We start from the raw sequence: 21,962 nt of genomic DNA, 5'->3' as shown, positions 1-21,962 counted from the left end.
CAAACATTAGCCTGGACCAAATAAAACCTCATAAAGGCTAATGTTGCGCTAACATGCCACTCGCCAGGGGTGGGCCATGTCAGGTCACGGTTTGGAATATAGCTGGGCGCTAACCAAAGTTAATTACACTCCCACCGGGGCGGTGAGACACACACACACACATGCACATAAACACACACACACGCAGGCATGTATGCACGCACACACTCAAACACACACACACCGGGTGGGGTGATTCCCGTTCCCGGTTTGTTAACTCCCTCCGGGCTATAACGTCTAACGTGGGGACGACCCATGGAGCCACAAAACGGCAGGAAGTGGGTTTTAATTTCCTTTATGCCTATCTGATTACCCACAAATCCCTTTGGGCTCCTTCAGACACAAAAAGTCCCCCTATCTGCTCTCTCCGTCTCTCTCAGCCCTAGAGGAGAGAACAGATCTCCAAAACTCATCTAAATCAATAGAGAATAATCTCTGTAACTCAGAAGAGAACCCCCTGACTTCTGACACCTGGGTCACTTGGCAACAGTATGAGATTTCCTTCTTAAAATATCTCCACATTGTCTGCTGTAAAAGGGAGTGTTGCCATTAGTTTAGTTGTTGTACACTAAGGGAGGGTTTTCCAGACCCAGGTTATTAAGCTTCAGTCCTGGACTAAAGCACCTTCTAGTGAGATTCTCTACTGAAAATTACGTCCATGATTATAGGCTCATTTGTCTGGGTTTGGGAATCCATCATAACTGGTGGAATGTTGCATATACAGTGATGTGAAATGTATTTGCCCTCTTTCTGATCTTCTCTATTTTTGCATAACTTTGATAATGAATGTTATCAGATCTTCAACCAAAACCTAAAATGAGTTAAAGGGAACAAATAACACAAACATTACATATTTAAAGTTATAAAACAAAGCTATAAAACATGCTATCGGTCCTAATCACTGCATTCCACGGTAAGAACCTCATACCAACAGTCAAGCATGGTGGTGGTAGTGTGATGGTTTCGGGATGCTTTGCTGCCTCAAGATCTGGACGACTTGCCTTAATAGAAGGAACCATGATTTCTGCTCTGTATGAAAGAATTCTACAGGTGAATATCAGGCCATCCGTCTATGTGCTGAAACTGAAGTACAGCTGGGTCATGCAGCAGGACAATGATCCAAAACACACAATCAAGTCAACATGGAAATGGCTAAAAAGCAACACATTTGAAGTTTTGACATCAGAGGGGTGAGTGATGGGTGAGTGACATACAGATGGACAGATTAATATCAAAAGCTTTTTTTGAATCCTTAGTATCTGGCTGTACATTAGCTGAGAATGTGGTCCGTCTGGTCTGTGTCAGGTATCCTATGGGTTTGTGTTGTGTGGTCAATCAACAGGAAGTGAGGTTTAATCAGAGCAGGAAGTAAGTGGGATATGTGCTGTATCCACCATGCTAACGCACATTGATCCTCTTGCAGTTTACTTAATTTATTTGTTTTCCTAAAGCTCTGGAGGGAGTAAACAAATCCTTTTAATGTTTCCAGCTGTAAACATGGTATATAATGGAATTAGGCTCGTCAGTGTGTGTGTGTGTGTGTGTGTGTGTGTGTGTGTGTGTGTGTGTGTGTGTGTGTGTGTGTGTGTGTGTGTGTGTGTGTGTGTGTGTGTGTGTGTGTGTGTGTGTGTGTGTGTGTGAGTAATAAACACCGTCTCGCTCATTTGTTCCGCTGTGCGGGGTCATGGTGGTAAAGCTCTCTTCCTCTCCGTTGGGTGTGTGTGTGTGGTGTCCCACTCCCCAGAGGAAGCATCCGTGTGGCCTCCACGGCTGCATGTTCACTGGCCTGACAACCAGGTAACAACCATGGAACCATCTGCCTAGGGACAAGCCAAACACCACCATGGACTCTCTCTGTGATGTGCGTGTGTGTGTGTGCCTGCATGGTAATATAATCTGTGAGGTAGAGCACATGCTGTGTCCTAAACACACCGTTTAGATGACATCATAGCTCATAGACAGAGAGGCTTAATAGCAGGTAATGCACATCGGCTGCATCCCAAATGGAAACCTATTTCCTACATAGTGCCTTACTTTTAACCAGAGCCGTATGGTCCCTGGTCAAAAGTAGCAGATTATTTAGGGAATAGGGTGCCATTTAGGACGCAAATATCCTCTCTGACCTTCACTTCCCAAATCTGCCCCCCACACATTATAGTATATGACCCTATAAATGACTAATTCTTACAAGAACACATTGACAAACTGAACAGGGAAGTGACGTTGGAAAGTTGTAAAGAGAGTTTAACCATGTTTGGACCACCAGACAGAAACAGAACCGTTCAACATAGACTGTATCTGGTCTGGAGGGAAGGACCTCTATTTCAGGTGAGCCCTAAATTCAGCCAGCGGCATACCTTTATAATGAGAGGAATATCCCGCCAGCTATTCCAGCTCCACCACAGAGCATGGAGCTCCCTCTTCCAAGAACAGCTAAGCCCTGTTGTTCTCCTTCTTCCTTCTTAAGCCGTGTTGCAGCCAATATGACTAAACTACAGGAAAGACTCTTCTCTCCTCTCCTTTCCTCTCTACTGACAACGCGCTGGTTCTCTTTTCCCTGTTTCACCAGGCCAGACTCACTCGAGCCACGTAAAGCTCCGCTCTGATCACACAATGAACCACCGACAGACAGACTGCCATGGGAGTTTGGGACACTGCTGGAACATGTGTCGTCGCCGATACGGACTCATCTCTGAGTTTCTGTGAGCGCTGCTCAGGGCGAGGAGTGGCATCTCTTCCCCACTTTGTCCTTCGCTGCTTCTAGAGAGAGGTACATAATGGAGTCATCATTTGTCCTGACTTCCTTCTCTCTAAACTCCAGAGAAAAAATTGGAGGACAGTTAACTGACTCAATGGACAACAACTGCAATCATCCACATCGGCTTTATTGAAAAAGGACCAAATATAGAATAAGAGTGCAACTAACATATTTAGGAAAAATCACTGATGGCAACCATTTGTATCTCTTCAAGCGTGAATGCAGGCTTAGGAACCAGATCATCTCTCTCTCTCTCTCTCTCTCTCTCTCTCTCTCTCTCTCTCTCTCTCTCTCTCTCTCTCTCTCTCTCTCTCTCTCTCTCTCTCTCTCTCTCTCTCTCTCTCTCTCTCTCTCTCTCTCTCTCTCTCTCCCTCTCAACTCTCTCTCTCCCTCTCCAACTCTCTCTCTCTCCCTCCCTCCAACTCTCTCTCTCTCTCTCTCTCTCTCTCTCTCTCTCTCTCTCTCTCTCTCTCTCTCTCTCTCTCTCTCTCTCTCTGGCTCCCCTCCAACTCTCTCTCTCTCTCTCTCTCTCTCTCTCCCTCACTCTCCTTCTCTCCCTCTCAGAATTGTCAGTCTGGTTGGTGGACAAGTACCAGAGAACCTTATTGACGTTACAGCATTGGTCTCTGAAGACAGATCCACAGCTGCTCAAGTCAGGTGTTTGTTTTTGTTCAAACCAGGAAGAGGAAGCAGGTATAACTGATTGCATCCCAAAGAGCACCCTATTCACTATATAGTGCACTATTTTTGACCATAGCCCTGTTGGTCCTGGTTAAAAGTAGTGCACTGTATAGGGAATAGGGTGCCATTTGGGACGCACTCAGAGTTATACCTGCGACGCACAATCTGTCTTGGAAAACACTGGGCAAAGCTTCCTGACTGGAGAACCACAGGCCAGACAGACAGCTCAACCTGTCATTCTGTCAAACAACCTTTTCTCACTCTGACTCACTTTATACTCACACAGACATGCACACAGATGAATGTTTACACGCTTGCATAGACTACACACACTTGTATACACATGCACACAATTGTACACATATACACACACCTTGTTTGGCTCTAAATCTGAGATTCACAAAAGTTTCTGTTTTGTTTGTTACGTGCTAATTTGTGCTTTACTAGCTACTATCTGTGTTACTAGCATGAGTAAACACACCCTCATTTTCATGTTCTTATAGGGAACAAACAAACAGTCCTGTCGCTCCTACAAAAACAAACACTCTCCTGGTAAAAAGAGAAATCCCCACAACAACAAAAAATGCTGTTAGACGGTGAAGTCTAATTTTCAACACCTTCCTTATTCCAAAGCCTGTCAGTTTCAAAGTCACTGGAATCTGACCTCATTAAGGTCATCCTGGGGAAAAAAAGACAATTACACGGGATATCATCTAAGTGCGAGTAATACATGTAGCATAAAGACCTGGAGAAGAAAGGAATTTGAAGGGCACTCATTGGCTGTAGCTTTGAACAGAACCTTCGGAGCGTTCAGGCTCTCTCTGATGACAGGCAGATGGCATTCTTTGATAATGGCTGTTCATCATCACCTCCATGAGCACGCACGCACACACACACACACACACACACACACACACACACACACACACACACACACACACACACACACACACACACACACACACACACACACACACACACACACACACACACACACACACACACACACACACACACACACACACACACACACACACACACACACACACACACACACACACACACACACACACACACACACACACACACACACACACACACACACACACACACACACACTGCATACGCACACACACACTGCATACACACACACACACTGCATACACACACACACACACACACACACACACACACACACACACACACACACACACACACACACACACACACACACACACACACACACACACACACACACACACGCACACACTGCACACACACACACACACACACACACACACACACACACACACACACACACACACACACACACACACACACACACACACACACACACACACACACACACACACACACACACACACACACACACACACACACACACACACACACACACACACATACACACACACACACACACACACACACACACACACACTGCACACACACACACACACACACACACACACACACACACACACACACACACACACACACACACACACACACACACACACACACACACACACACACACACACACTGCATACGCACACACACACACACACACACACACACACACACACACACACACACACACACACACACACACACACACACACACACACACACACACACACACACACACACACACACACACACACACACACACTGCATACGCACACACACACACACTGCATACGACACACACACACACACACACACACACACACACACACACACACACACACACACACACACACACACACACACACACACACACACACACACACACACACACACACACACACACACACACACACACACACACACACACACACACACACACATACACACATGCAGGCACACACACTCACACACAAATACATTCAGGCACACACATACATGCATGCACAAACAACAATGACGAGACAGCCTACAGGGAGGAGGTGAGGGCCCTGGAGGAGAGGTGCCAGGAAAATAACTTCTCCCTCAATGTCAACAAAACTAAGGAGCTGATCGTAGACTTTAGGAGATAGCAGATGGAGCATACCTCGGCATACACATCACTGAAAACCTGAAACCGTCCACCCACACAAACAGTGTGGTGAAGAAGGTTCAACCTCAGGAGGCTGAAGAAATTCAGCTTAGCTCATAAGACCCTCATAAACCTTTACAGATATACTATTGCAAGCATCCTGTTGGGCTGTATCACCGCCTGGTACGGAAACTGCACCGCCCGCAACCACAGAGCTCTCCAGAGCTATGGATGAAAGGACTGACCAAAATGGTTGTTTTAACCATGTTATTAGGCTATACAGTGCCTGTTAAAGGGGCAGAACAGATTTGTACCTTGTCAGCTCGGGGGTTTGAACTTGCAACCTTCCGGTTACTAGTCCAACGCTCTAACCACTAGGCTACCCTGCACTAACCCCCTTCCCCCCTTCAACACTTAGGCTGGATAGAGCATGACTTCCACTTTGACCACATCTCTTACTGTCTAACAAACTCCCCCTACCCACCTTATCCCACCTCACCACCCCCACACACACACTTCACCCCTTCGCCCCCACTCCTTAAACCCCAACTAACCCACCAACCTTTCCTTCCCAAAACGGTGTAAAACACAGACAAATAGACCCAGGGGAGTGAGGCCATAAATAAAGTCAGGATGACAGATAGACAGAGTGGAGGGGAATAAAGAAAACATACGAAGTCTGTGACCAACAGGGACTCCTCCGCTCAGGGCCCTCTCAGGCTGCAGGCTGTCTGGATTTTAGTGTCAGTGTTCAGATGATGAAACACCCTGGGCCAACCAGAGAGGCATCATTTATTACCCCCTGTTGAGAGGAATAGAAAACGTATGTCTGTACTGAACCCAAGCTATCAGGGAGGTAGTCTCTTCCTATGGTCAGATAGGACAGTCAGTTTGAAAGTAAAATAATTGCCTTTGTCGCTCTCTGTATCTGTTTTTGGATCTGTCTCTGGATCTGTCTCTGATCTGTCTCTGGATCTGTCTCTGATCTGTCTCTGTCTGTATCTGTATCTGTCTCTGTCTCTGTCTCTGTATCTGTCTCTCTCTCTGTCTCTGTATCTGTCTCTGTCTCTGTCTGTCTCTGTCTCTGTCTCTATATCTGTCTCTGTCTCTGTCTCTGTCTCTGTCTCTGTCTCTGTCTCTGTCTCTGTTTCTGTCTCTGTCTCTGTCTCTGTCTCTGTCTCTGTCTCTGTCTCTGTCTCTGTCTCTGTCTCTGTCTCTGTCTCTGTCTCTGTCTCTGTCTCTGTCTCTGTCTCTGTCTCTGTCTCTGTCTCTGTCTGTATCTGTCTCTGTCTCTGTCTCTGTCTCTGTCTCTGTATCTGTCTCTGTATCTGTCTCTGTCTCTGTATCTGTCTCTGTCTCTGTCTCTGTCTCTGTCTCTGTCTCTGTCTCTGTCTCTGTCTCTGTCTCTGTCTCTGTATCTGTCTCTGTCTCTGTCTCTGTCTCTGTCTCTGTCTCTGTCTCTGTCTCTGTCTCTGTCTCTGTCTCTGTCTCTGTCTCTGTCTCTGTCTCTGTCTCTGTCTCTGTGTCTGTCTCTGTCTCTGTCTCTGTCTGTATCTGTCTCTGTTTCTGTCTCTGTCTCTGTTTCTGTATCTGTCTCTGTCTCTGTCTCTGTCTCTGTCTCTGTTTCTGTATCTGTCTCTGTTTCTGTATCTGTATCTGTATCTGTATCTGTCTCTGTCTCTGTCTGTCTCTGTCTCTGAATCTGTCTCTCTACTACAACTGCTCCACGGGTGCCAGTGATGTGGGTTCTGCTGTGATGCTGTGTTTGCACAGCCTTTCCTCTACAGGGAGCCAGGTTTTCTCACTTATCCTGTACTTCGTCAAGGTTTTTCTAAGGTTTTGATCAATAACCATGGACATAGTTTACCATGGTGTACTGTCGATTTAGGGTCAGATAGCACTGCATTTTGCTTTGTGCTTGTGTTTCCCAATAAGTAATGTAGTTTTGTTTTGACTGTGTTGTAATTTGGTTTATTCTGATTGATTGGATGTTCTGGTCCTGAGGTTTCAGTGTGTTAGTAGAGCAGGTTTGTGAACTCATCCCCAGGACCAGATGGATGAGTGGACTCTTTTCTTTGCTCATCTTTTGGCATTGCAGGGCTTAGTAATGATATGAGTGGGGTCACTGTATTGAATTGCTCTTTTTTGAGTTTTTGTTATTGGTGGATATCGGCCTAATTCTGCCCTGCATGCATCATTTGTAGTTTTCCTCTGGACATGTAGGAGAATCTTTGAATTCAGGATTTCAATAGATTGTTAGTCCCATTGGGTGAAATGTTGTTTTGCAAGTTGATCCCACACCTCACTGCTATAATGTGCAATTGCTTCAATGACACATTCAATTAGTTTTAGCCCAATTTTAATATGTATTTAAATTTGAATTCATTTTTTAATGGCATAGAATGTCCTGTGTGCTTTCTCTCTAAGTTCATTCACTGCCTCATTTAGGTTTCCAGTTGAGCTTTACTCTCTCCCTCTCCCTCTCCCTCTCCCTCTCCCTCTCCCTCTCCCTCTCCCTCTCCCTCTCCCTCTCCCTCTCCCTCTCCCTCTCCCTCTCTCACAGGGAGTGGCAATTGAATGCAAGATTCCCACAAAAGTGTATTGTTAAAACATTTCTAGCCTGGATCTATCTATGGGTAACAGGGTTGACGTGTTGTGCTCAACCCACCAGACAATGACCAAAAAGAGTAGAACCAGCTCACCTGCTTTTAGTCTATGATTTGACAATTAGATCTTCATTGTTTCTTTTGAAACAAATATTTAAAACGGAATAGTTTCACCATATTAAAACGAGAGTTCAGTTCATGTAACAGGGTCGACCTTAAAATGAGAGTTCAGTTCATGTAACAGGGTTGACCTTAAAATGAGAGTTCAGTTCATGTAACAGGGTTGACCATAAAACGAGGGACACTAATCATATGAAATAAATAATCATCCTCAGAAATGACTTTATCAAAGCAGCAAATTAACTAGGTCTTTACAAATGTGGGGATCAAGTGGGTTAAAATCTTCCTAGAAGTGACGCAAGCTTGACAGAGGGATACAGTGGTTCTTCCTTTAAAAGTTGTGGTGTGCTGCAGCACAGCTTGCAGGGTGCCTCAGAATTCTATGGCATGTTATTTAAGTGTCAGCCATTGTTGCCAGAATGACACAATTTACCACAATCTGCCACCATCGACCACAAACGGTCGCGGCATAAGCTCAAAACTTATAAAGGAAGAACCACTATGTCAACATTCTGAATTTTGGCACTGTAGCAAGCCTTTTTCATATTCAAAATCAGATCTATTGAATTCTCCATGTAGTCAATATTAAAGGGCACATCCTGTCACGCTCTCACCTTAGTTCCTTTATTATGTCTTTGTGTTAGTTTGGTCAGGGCGTGAGATGGGGTGGGTAGTCTATGTTCTTTTTTTCTATGTAGTATTTATGTGTTTGGCCTGGTATGGTTCTCAATCAGAGGCAGGTGTCGTTCGTTGTCTCTGATTGAGAATCATACTTAGGCAGCCTGTTTTCCCCATTTTAGTTGTGGGTGATTGTTTTCTGTGTCTGTGTTTCCTCCATACAGAACTGTTTATTTTTTGTTTCTGTCTTTCACTTTGTTATTTTGTATGTTCGTGTTCAGTGTCTTTTCGTTAAAAATGGCGAACACTTACCACGCTGCACATTGGTCCGATCTGTCATACTCCTCGTCAGAGGAAGACGAATTTCGTTACACTTCCATTTAATATAACAGGCTGTTAAATTCAATATTGGTGCACAATTTCTACTTACAATGTTAAAGGGCACTAATTTCATGGCACTTATTTTGTGTAAAGTACATTTCTAGGTTCCAACCAAAATGGTGACCCATTCCCTATATAGTGCACTAATTATGAGCCCTGGTCAAAAGTAGTGCACTACAGAGAACAGGGTGCATTTGAAACCTAGTCTAGAACAGAACAGAGCCCATAACTGTCCATCTCTGTCCATTGTTTTTCAACATATGAAAACAGAGAATGTTTTAGCGCAAACTAAACCCAACCGACACCAAAGTGCTGCCAGTTTTTGGTGAAAGCAGATACACCGTTGTGTTTTGTTTGGCAGACAACTCAACCCATGGCTCTATGGCCAAACATGTTCTGTCCCAGCCGAGCGAGAGAGAGAGAGAGAGAGAGAGAGAGAGAGAGAGAGAGAGAGAGAGAGAGAGAGAGAGAGAGACACACACGCACACACACACACACACAGGTATGTGTTTGCACGCACACACTTTTCTCTCTCTCTCAAGAGTTCAGAACCCTGGGGAGCCTGGGCACACTGGGCTTCAGACTCACAGAGAAGTCTCCGTCTGAGTAGGACAAGAGAAGCAGACAGACCGAGGACATCCTTGTCGTTAAGCAGTAAAGTACATGTAATACATGCCACTTAGCAAAGGCTTTTATCCAAAACGTGTACGTTGTACTAGTTTGAACCCGTGAACCCACAACCTTGACTGGACCAGCAACTAGACTAGAAACCACCTACCTAAACACACACTCTCAGTACTCCTCACCCTGAAAGACATTTCATGTCATCCCAGCCATGCTCCCAGCAGATGTTGGGCAGGTGTCTCTTTCTTAACAAGCTGGGCATGAAACCACAAGCACTCTCTGAAATGTGTATGGCTGGCATGAAATAAATGATAAATACAAATGACCATGCAGACGAGAGAGGGGCTGTGGTTTGTTACTCACAGCAGCCCCATGGTCGAGACACACTGAACACTGGACTTATGATGCTCTTCAGAGAGATGCATTCAGAATTTATTCAGACCCCTTCACTTTTTCCACATTTTGTTACTTTACAGCATTATTCTAAAATGTATTAAACATTTTTTTCCCCTTAAATTGTCCCCTCCCTCCCCCAGAGGGCAGGCAGCATGCCCCAGATTATGCGTTGGGTTGACCGCACAACCCTCTGGAGAGCCCTGCTATTGAGGACAGTGCAATTGCCATACCAGGTGATACAGCCCAACAGGATGCTCTCAATGGTGCATCCGTAGAAGTTCATGAGGGTCTTGGGGACCAAGCCAAATTTATTCAGCCTCAGTCTGTGTGAAGGGACAATTTTAGGTTGTCAGTGATGTTCACGCTGAGGAACGTGAAGCTTTTGACCCTCTCCACTGCGGCCCTCTCGATGTGGATGGGGGCGTGCCCTCTGCTGTCTTCTGTAGCCCATGATCAGCTCCTTAGTTTTATTGACATTGAGGGAGAGGTTATTTCCTTGGCACAACTACGCCAGGGCTCTCACCTCCACCCTGTAGGCTGTCTTGTCATTGTTGGTAATCAGGCCTACCACCGTTGTGTCCTCAGCAAACTTGATGATTGAGTTGTAGACGTGCGTAGCCACGCAGTCATGGGTGAACAAGGAGTACTGGATTGGGTTGAGCATGCACCACTGTGGGGCCCCCGTGTCGAAGATCAGCATGGCAGAGGTGTTTTTGCCTACCTTCACCACTTGGGGTCGGCCCGTCAGGAAGTCAAGGACCCAATTCCACAGGGAAGGATTCAGACCCAGGACCCTGAGCTTAGTGATGAGCTTGGAGGGCATTACTGTGTTGAAGGCTGAGCTGTAGTCAATGAACAGCATTCTTACATAGGTATTTCTCTTGTTCAGGTGGGATAGGGCAGTGTGCAGTGCAGTGGTGATTTCATCATCTGTGGATCTGTTCAGGCGGTGTATGAACTGTAGTGGGTCTAGGGTGTAAGATGGAGGTGATATGGTCCTGAAATAGCCTCTCAAAACACTTCATGATGACAGAAGTGAGTGCTATGGGGCGACAGTAATTTAGTTCAGTTACCTTCACTTTCTTGGGTACAGGAACCATGGTGGACATCTTGAAGCAAGTGAGGACAACGGAACCGCATCGGCGGCTCAATGTTGTTTTCCCCGAGGCAGGTTAAATAATGTTTTTAGTTTATCTGGGAGCGAAGTGTCAGTATCCGCGACTTGGCCAGCTTTCCCATTATAATCTGTGACTATCTGGAGTCCCTGCCTCATACGTCTCATGTCTGAGCCGTTGAATTGCAACTCCACTTTGTCCTTGTACTGCCGTTTTATCTCTGATTGCCTTAAGGAGGTAATAGCTGGTCTATTTCTACACATTCATGTTCCCAGTCACCTTTTATTTTTTACTTAACCTTTATTTAACCAGGCAAGTCAGTTAAGAACAAATTCTTATTTACAATGACGGCCTAGGGACAGTGGGTTAACTGCCTTGTTCAGTGGCAGAACGACAGATTTTTACCTTGTCAGCTCTGGGATTTCGATCTAGCAACCTTTCGGTTACTAGCACAACACTCTAACCACTAGGCTACCTACCGCCCCGTGTGGTGGTTCGCTCTTTCAGAGAATGGGGCACAGCTATCTGGGAGGCAAGGGCTGTTTGCTCTAACGATTTCCAGAACTTTAAAGATCATTTTGCGCTTCCTTATGCCAAGGTGAACGACTGCTGTCATCTATCCACAGTTTTTGGTTTGGATAAGTTCTAATCGTCACAGTGGGAACAACATCCTCTATGCACTTCCTGTCACGCCCTGACCATAGAGAGCTGTTTATTCTCTATGTTGGTTGGGTCGGAGTGTGATTTAGGGTGGGTTATCTAGGGGAATTGTATTTGTACGGTGGCCTGATATGGTTCCCAATCAGATGCAGCTGTTTATCGTTGTCTCTGATTGGGGATCATATTTAGGTAGCCATTTTCCCATTGTGCTTTGTGGGATCTTGTCTATAGATATAGTTGCCAGTGAGCATTATTATTAGCGTCACGTTTCGTTTGTTCGTTTTGTTCTTTTGTTCTTTGAAGATTTCATTTCCAAAATAAAGGATGGAAACATACCACGCTGCATCTTGGTCTACTCCTTATGATGAACGTGACACTTCCTGATGAACCCAGTCACCGATTCAGTGTATACGTCGATACTATTCTCATAGGCGACCAGGAACATTTCCCAGTCCGCGTGATCATAAAATCTTGAATTAATTGCTTAGACCAATATTACCACTGCTGCTTCCTGTTTAAATTTCTGCTTATAGGTGGGGAGGAGAAGAATGGAGGTGTGATCTGATTTGCCGAAGGGATGGCGGGGGAGGGCCCTCCCTTCGGCAAGGGAAGTCCCAGAAGGGAGAGTAGCAATGATCAAGAATTTGTGATGCGCTTGTTGCGGCCTTGGGATATGCGGTTTCCAGTTTGCACACAGTCCAATGTAGTTTCTTGAGAGCCATCGCGGTGTTGGCTTGGGGGGGGTAATGCGGTCGGCATTTGATGGTGAGGTATTCCAGATCGGGAGAATAAAACGACTTGAGTTCCTGTACGTTACCACAATCACACATTGAGTTGTATATCATGAAACTAACCCCTCTGCCCCTCTGTCCGCGCAATAGACGGAGAACCTTGTTGGCTGAATGGATCGGGACAATATATCCGGACAGAGCCATGATTCCATAAAACAGAGAGTGTTACAGTCCATGATGTCTTTCTGGAAGGAGATTCTCGCACTGAGCTCATCTACTTTATTGTCCAGGGACTGAACTTTAGTGAGTAATATACTCGGAAGTGGTGGATGGTATACATGCCGACTAGGGCCCCACTTCTTCTTCCTTTTCTCCAGTGTTGACACTTTGGTGCAGCCCCGGGATGAATAGAGCTCCCTCGGAAGTTCAAACAAAGGATCCAGGACAGTGAAGTTAAATTTCAGCTTGAATTTTCTGGTGAGTGACCGCCGATCTAATGTCAAAAAGTTATTTTCTTAAGGGCACCGCACTGCAGCGCTAGCTGTGCCACCAGAGACTCTGGGTTCGCGCCCAGGCTCTGTTGCAACCGGCCGCGACCGGGAGGTCTGTGGGCGACGCACAATTGGCCTAACGTTGTCCGTGTTAGGGAGGGTTTGGCCGGTAGGGATATCCTTGTCTCATCGCCACCAGCGACCCCTGTGGCGGGCTGCGCGTATTGCGCCCTCACCAAGGTTGCCAGGTGCACAGTTTTCTCCGACACATTGGTGTGGCTGGCTTCCGGGATGGATGCGCGCTGTGTCAAAAAGCAGTGCGGCTTGGTTGAGTTGTGTTTCGGGGGATGCATGACTTTCGACCTTCGTCTCTGCCGAGCCCGTACAGGAGTTGTAGCGATGAGACAAGATAGTAGCTACTAACAATTGGATACCACGAAATTGGAGAGAAAAAAGGGGGTAAAATAAAAAATTAAAAAGTTATTTTCAGCTCTGGGTAATAACACAAGAAACGTTCCTAGCAAATAATATAAGAATTTTAAAAAACTAAAAAATGTAATGCTGAAAAGTGGTCAAAGAGCTAGAAATAGGGTGACTGTGTCTGTTGGCGCCATCTTGTCATTATCCTCTGTCAGTGAGGTAGTGACCGCATTGTCTGTCTGTCCTATTTGCCTGCCTGTCCATCTGCCTGCCTGCCTGTTCATCTGCCTGCCTGTCTCGGCCTGGGCAACCTGACCAACAGGGCAGAACGACCAACCAGGCCGAGACATGGCAGGGGAGCTGCCGTCTCTTCTCTAGTCTCTCTTCACATCTCTCTCTCCGCGTCGCTGCTGTTTTACGCCACATAGTTGGAGCCTGGAGGAAGAGGCTTATAACTGCCAGACCCAGTCAGGGGCCATTGGACCCACAGTTTGTTTAGCCATGAGTCATCTTTAAACAGCGCTCAGGTGCTTGCCTTTCTCCTCCTCCTGTGCTTTACCCGCGCAGCACTGCATGGGATCTCTGCCAATGATGTCATGCGTATAGGCCTTGTATGCTGAAATGCCCCCACCAAAACATTTTTTTTTGTCAAAATAAATTAAACATGACTTTTTTTCTATGGTAACCAACAAGGGATTTATGACAAGGTCAGTACACATTCACACACACCTAACTGTGATAGTATCTGAAGCCTTGGTGACTATACAGCACAGTTACTGTACATGTTGTTCTATTGTTGTGTTAAACATGGTGGCCAGGCTTCATTACTGTATGTGTCTTCATCAGGCAGATTAATGTTCAAATGTTACTGCCAGATACACAGATTCACTCTTACAGTGTCATCTGAGTGTGAGGTGGCCCTGACTGTGACCTCAATTGACCTGAATCTTTAGCATTTCACCTGATATCAGCCCTGTGTCAAATCCTTATTTAAAATATTTGTAATACTTGATATGGACTTGATTTAGCATACAGACATCATACTTTTAGAATGATTCCATTGGCCTCATTGTGACTCACTCTGTAAATCAAGTCACCTAAACTATTTCAAACATTTGAAATATGTATTTGACCAAGTTCTGTATGATATCAACAACAACTATTTAGTGTGCTGTTCTTTTGGTATACTCTGTAGTTCTAGAGCTTCTAAGATTCTAAAACTAGTTCTAAAGCTCCATGGTTCTATTGCTTCTACTCATTAATCATATATGGGAACCTTAGTCAGAGTTATGTGTTCTGTCTGTGTTCTGCAGCATGTTAATGAAGTGGGAGAACTATGAGAACATACTACAACTCTCTAGAACCCTTGAGAACTCTCTAATGAAGTGGGAGAACTATGAGAACATACTACAACTCTCTAGAACCCTTGAGAACTCTCTAATGAAGTGGGAGAACTATGAGAACATACTACAACTCTCTGGAACCCTTGAGAACTCTCTACATATCCAGACCTCTGGAGTGTCGGTCGTTCAATTCATGGTCGCCGCTGGTTCAAACTTCCCTCAGGACTCTACTAGGCACTAGGCTAGCTAAGGTTCGGTTTGCTGTCAAAGAAATCCCAGAGAGAGCAAACCTCTCTGTTCTACCCTTAAAAATAGCCTTTAAACAAAAGGTCCTCTTGCCTGGCCAACATCAACATTCAATAAAGCGCAAAGATAAACATGGAGCAGGCTCCGTGGCAGAGTAGATTTCATCCCCTGGGAGCCACAGCCAAGTCTCCTCCATCTGCTCAAACACAAACCTGCTGCCTGGGTTGCATGGGCTTCACAGTGAACTAATCCAGTCTTAAATAAATGGTACCTGGACCTGAGTGTGTGTTAATATGTGCTCCAGGTTGGTGGAATTCTGGCTGGTCATGTCCAGGGTTCAGGGTTGTACCTTTCTAGTTATTGTCTGGTCATGTCCAGGGTTAGTGTTGTACCTTTCTAGTTATTGTCTGGTCATGTCCAGGGTTAGTGTTGTACCTTACTAGTTATTGTCTGGTCATTTCCAGGGTTAGTGTTGTACCTTTCTAGTTATTGTCTGGTCATGTCCAGGGTTAGTGTTGTACCTTTCTAGTTATTGTCTGGTCATGTCCAGGGTTAGTGTTGTACCTTTCTAGTTATTGTCTGGTCATGTCCAGGGTTAGTGTTGTACCTTACTAGTTATTGTCTGGTCATTTCCAGGGTTAGTGTTGTACCTTACTAGTTATTGTCTGGTCATTTCCAGGGTTAGTGTTGTACCTTACTAGTTATTGTCTGGTCATTTCCAGGGTTAGTGTTGTACCTTTCTAGTTATTGTCTGGTCATGTCCAGGGTTAGTGTTGTACCTTTCTAGTTATTGTCTGGTCATGTCCAGGGTTAGTGTTGTACCTTACTAGTTATTGTCTGGTCATGTCCAGGGTTAGTGTTGTACCTTTCTAGTTATTGTCTGGTCATGTCCAGGGTTAGTGTTGTACCTTTCTAGCTATTGTCTGATCAGGGTTAGAGTTGTACCTTTCTAGCTATTGTCTGATCAGGGTTAGAGTTGTACCTTTCTAGCTATTGTCTGATCAGGGTTAGAGTTGTACCTTTCTAGTTATTGTCTGATCAGGGTTAGAGTTGTACCTTTCTAGTTATTGTCTGGTCATGTCCAGGGTTAGTGTTGTACCTTACTAGTTATTGTCTGGTCATTTCCAGGGTTAGTGTTGTACCTTTCTAGTTATTGTCTGGTCATGTCCAGGGTTAGTGTTGTACCTTTCTAGTTATTGTCTGGTCATGTCCAGGGTTAGTGTTGTACCTTTCTAGTTATTGTCTGGTCATGTCCAGGGTTAGTGTTGTACCTTACTAGTTATTGTCTGGTCATGTCCAGGGTTAGTGTTGTACCTTTCTAGTTATTGTCTGGTCATGTCCAGGGTTAGTGTTGTACCTTTCTAGCTATTGTCTGATCAGGGTTAGAGTTGTACCTTTCTAGCTATTGTCTGATCAGGGTTAGAGTTGTACCTTTCTAGCTATTGTCTGATCAGGGTTAGAGTTGTACCTTTCTAGTTATTGTCTGATCAGGGTTAGAGTTGTACCTTTCTAGTTATTGTCTGGTCATGTCCAGGGTTAGTGTTGTACCTTTCTAGCTATTGTCTGATCAGGGTTAGAGTTGTACCTTTCTAGCTATTGTCTGATCAGGGTTAGAGTTGTACCTTTCTAGTTATTGTCTGATCAGGGTTAGAGTTGTACCTTTCTAGTTATTGTCTGGTCATGTCCAGGGTTAGTGTTGTACCTTTCTAGCTATTGTCTGATCAGGGTTAGAGTTGTACCTTTCTAGCTATTGTCTGATCAGGGTTAGAGTTGTACCTTTCTAGTTATTGTCTGATCAGGGTTAGAGTTGTACCTTTCTAGTTATTGTCTGGTCATGTCCAGGGTTAGTGTTGTACCTTTTAGCTATTGTCTGATCAGGGCTAGTTGTCTGATCAGGGTTAGTTATTGTTGTTACCTTTCTTTCTAGCTATTGTCTGATCAGGGTTAGAGTTGTACCTTTCTAGTACCTTTCTAGCTATTGTCTGATCAGGGTTAGAGTTGTACCTTTCTAGCTATTGTCTGATCAGGGTTAGAGTTGTACCTTTCTAGCTATTGTCTGATCAGGGTTAGAGTTGTACCTTTCTAGTTATTGTCTGGTTCAGTTGTCCAGGGTTAGTCCAGGGTTAGTGTTGTACCTTTCTAGCTATTGTCTTTCAGGGTTAGAGTTGTACATTTCTAGCTATTGTCTGATCAGGGTTAGAGTTGTACCTTTCTAGTTATTGTCTGATCAGGGTTAGAGTTGTACCTAGTTATTTTCTAGTTATTGTCTGATCAGGGTTAGAGTTGTACCTTTCTAGCTATTGTCTGATCAGGGTTAGAGTTGTACCTTTCTAGCTATTGTCTGATCAGGGTTAGAGTTGTTACCTTTCTAGTTATTGTCTGATCAGGGTTAGAGTTGTACCTTTCTAGTTATTGTCTGGTCATGTCCAGGGTTAGTGTTGTACCTTACTAGTTATTGTCTGGTCATTTCCAGGGTTAGTGTTGTACCTTTCTAGTTATTGTCTGGTCATGTCCAGGGTTAGTGTTGTACCTTTCTAGTTATTGTCTGGTCATGTCCAGGGTTAGTGTTGTACCTTTCTAGTTATTGTCTGGTCATGTCCAGGGTTAGTGTTGTACCTTACTAGTTATTGTCTGGTCATGTCCAGGGTTAGTGTTGTACCTTTCTAGTTATTGTCTGGTCATGTCCAGGGTTAGTGTTGTACCTTTCTAGCTATTGTCTGATCAGGGTTAGAGTTGTACCTTTCTAGCTATTGTCTGATCAGGGTTAGAGTTGTACCTTTCTAGCTATTGTCTGATCAGGGTTAGAGTTGTACCTTTCTAGTTATTTCTAGTTATTGTCTGATCATGTCCAGGGTTAGAGTTGTACCTTTCTAGTTATTGTCTGGTCATGTCCAGGGTTAGTGTTGTACCTTTCTAGCTATTGTCTGATCAGGGTTAGAGTTGTACCTTTCTTCTATTGTCTGATCAGGGTTAGAGTTGTCTGATCAGGGTTAGAGTTGTACCTTTCTAGTTATTGTCTGAGCTATTGTCAGGGTTAGAGTTGTACCTTTCTAGCTATTGTCTGATCAGGGTTAGAGTTGTACCTTTCTAGCTATTGTCTGATCAGGGTTAGAGTTGTACCTTTCTAGCTATTGTCTGATCAGGGTTAGCTATTGTCTGTTGTATTGTCCAGGGTTAGTGTTGTTTCTAGCTATTGTCTGATCAGGGTTAGAGTTGTACCTTTCTAGCTATTGTCTGATCAGGGTTAGAGTTGTACCTTTCTAGTTATTGTCTGATCAGGGTTAGAGTTGTACCTTTCTAGTTATTGTCTGATCAGGGTTAGAGTTGTACCTTTCTAGTTATTGTCTGTCATGTCAGGGTTAGTGTTGTACCTTTCTAGCTATTGTCTGATCAGGGTTAGAGTTGTACCTTTCTAGCTATTGTCTGATCAGGGTTAGAGTTGTACCTTTCTAGTTATTGTCTGATCAGGGTTAGAGTTGTACCTTTCTAGCTATTGTCTGATCAGGGTTAGAGTTGTACCTTTCTAGCTATTGTCTGATCAGGGTTAGAGTTGTACCTTTCTAGCTATTGTCTGATCAGGGTTAGAGTTGTACCTTTCTAGCTATTGTCTGATCAGGGTTAGAGTACCTTTCTAGCTATTGTCTGATCAGGGTTAGAGTTGTACCTTTCTAGCTATTGTCTGATCAGGGTTAGAGTTGTACCTTTCTAGCTATTGTCTGATCAGGGTTAGAGTTGTACCTTTCTAGCTATTGTCTGATCAGGGTTAGAGTTGTACCTTTCTAGTTATTGTCTGTTGTAGCATTGTCTGATCAGGGTTAGAGTTGTACCTTTCTAGCTATTGTCTGATCAGGGTTAGAGTTGTACCTTTCTAGCTATTGTCTGATCAGGGTTAGAGTTGTACCTTTCTAGTTATTGTCTGATCAGGGTTAGAGTTGTACCTTTCTAGCTATTGTCTGATCAGGGTTAGAGTTGTACCTTTCTAGCTATTGTCTGATCAGGGTTAGAGTTGTACCTTTCTAGTTATTGTCTGATCAGGGTTAGAGTTGTACCTTTCTAGCTATTGTCTGATCAGGGTTAGAGTTGTACCTTTCTAGCTATTGTCTGATCAGGGTTAGAGTTGTACCTTTCTAGCTATTGTCTGATCAGGGTTAGAGTTGTACCTTTCTAGCTATTGTCTCAGGGTTATTGTCTGTTATTGTCAGGGTTAGAGTTGTACCTTTCTAGTTATTGTCTGATCAGGGTTGTCTTTCAGGTTAGTTAGTTGTACCTTTCTAGCTATTGTCTGATCAGGGTTAGAGTTGTACCTTTCTAGCTATTGTCTAGAGTTGTAGCTATTGTCAGGGTTAGAGTTGTACCTTTCTAGCTATTGTCTGATCAGGGTTAGAGTTGTACCTTTCTAGCTATTGTCTGATCAGGGTTAGAGTTGTACCTTTCTAGTTATTGTCTGATCAGGGTTAGAGTTGTACCTTTCTAGTTATTGTCTGGTCATGTCCAGGGTTAGTGTTGTACCTTTCTAGCTATTGTCTGATCAGGGTTAGAGTTGTACCTTTCTAGCTATTGTCTGATCAGGGTTAGAGTTGTACCTTTCTAGCTATTGTCTGATCAGGGTTAGAGTTGTACCTTTCTAGTTATTGTCTGATCAGGGTTAGAGTTGTACCTTTCTAGTTATTGTCTGGTCATGTCCAGGGTTAGTGTTGTACCTTACTAGTTATTGTCTGGTCATTTCCAGGGTTAGTGTTGTACCTTTCTAGTTATTGTCTGGTCATGTCCAGGGTTAGTGTTGTACCTTTCTAGTTATTGTCTGGTCATGTCCAGGGTTAGTGTTGTACCTTTCTAGTTATTGTCTGGTCATGTCCAGGGTTAGTGTTGTACCTTACTAGTTATTGTCTGGTCATGTCCAGGGTTAGTGTTGTACCTTTCTAGTTATTGTCTGGTCATGTCCAGGGTTAGTGTTGTACCTTTCTAGCTATTGTCTGATCAGGGTTAGAGTTGTACCTTTCTAGCTATTGTCTGATCAGGGTTAGAGTTGTACCTTTCTAGCTATTGTCTGATCAGGGTTAGAGTTGTACCTTTCTAGTTATTGTCTGATCAGGGTTAGAGTTGTACCTTTCTAGTTATTGTCTGGTCATGTCCAGGGTTAGTGTTGTACCTTACTAGTTATTGTCTGGTCATGTCCAGGGTTAGTGTTGTACCTTTCTAGTTATTGTCTGGTCATGTCCAGGGTTAGTGTTGTACCTTTCTAGCTATTGTCTGATCAGGGTTAGAGTTGTACCTTTCTAGCTATTGTCTGATCAGGGTTAGAGTTGTACCTTTCTAGCTATTGTCTGATCAGGGTTAGAGTTGTACCTTTCTAGTTATTGTCTGATCAGGGTTAGAGTTGTACCTTTCTAGTTATTGTCTGGTCATGTCCAGGGTTAGTGTTGTACCTTACTAGTTATTGTCTGGTCATTTCCAGGGTTAGTGTTGTACCTTTCTAGTTATTGTCTGGTCATGTCCAGGGTTAGTGTTGTACCTTTCTAGTTATTGTCTGGTCATGTCCAGGGTTAGTGTTGTACCTTTCTAGTTATTGTCTGGTCATGTCCAGGGTTAGTGTTGTACCTTTCTAGTTATTGTCTGGTCATGTCCAGGGTTAGTGTTGTACCTTTCTAGTTATTGTCTGGTCATGTCCAGGGTTAGTGTTGTACCTTTCTAGCTATTGTCTGATCAGGGTTAGAGTTGTACCTTTCTAGCTATTGTCTGATCAGGGTTAGAGTTGTACCTTTCTAGCTATTGTCTGATCAGGGTTAGAGTTGTACCTTTCTAGTTATTGTCTGATCAGGGTTAGAGTTGTACCTTTCTAGTTATTGTCTGGTCATGTCCAGGGTTAGTGTTGTACCTTACTAGTTATTGTCTGGTCATTTCCAGGGTTAGTGTTGTACCTTTCTAGTTATTGTCTGGTCATGTCCAGGGTTAGTGTTGTACCTTTCTAGTTATTGTCTGGTCATGTCCAGGGTTAGTGTTGTACCTTTCTAGTTATTGTCTGGTCATGTCCAGGGTTAGTGTTGTACCTTACTAGTTATTGTCTGGTCATGTCCAGGGTTGTTGTACCTTTCTAGTTATTGTCTGGTCATGTCCAGGGTTAGTGTTGTACCTTTCTAGCTATTGTCTGATCAGGGTTAGAGTTGTACCTTTCTAGCTATTGTCTGATCAGGGTTAGAGTTGTACCTTTCTAGCTATTGTCTGATCAGGATTAGAGTTGTACCTTTCTAGTTATTGTCTGATCAGGGTTAGAGTTGTACCTTTCTAGTTATTGTCTGGTCATGTCCAGGGTTAGTGTTGTACCTTTCTAGCTATTGTCTGATCAGGGTTAGAGTTGTACCTTTCTAGCTATTGTCTGATCAGGGTTAGAGTTGTACCTTTCTAGTTATTGTCTGATCAGGGTTAGAGTTGTACCTTTCTAGTTATTGTCTGGTCATGTCCAGGGTTAGTGTTGTACCTTTCTAGCTATTGTCTGATCAGGGTTAGAGTTGTACCTTTCTAGCTATTGTCTGATCAGGGTTAGAGTTGTACCTTTCTAGTTATTGTCTGATCAGGGTTAGAGTTGTACCTTTCTAGTTATTGTCTGGTCATGTCCAGGGTTAGTGTTGTACCTTTCTAGCTATTGTCTGATCAGGGTTAGAGTTGTACCTTTCTAGCT

This window comes from Oncorhynchus gorbuscha, linkage group LG19, assembly GCF_021184085.1.
Source record: "Oncorhynchus gorbuscha isolate QuinsamMale2020 ecotype Even-year linkage group LG19, OgorEven_v1.0, whole genome shotgun sequence".
NCBI classification, from domain to species: domain Eukaryota; kingdom Metazoa; phylum Chordata; class Actinopteri; order Salmoniformes; family Salmonidae; genus Oncorhynchus; species Oncorhynchus gorbuscha.
This window is presented reverse-complemented; position numbering follows the sequence as displayed.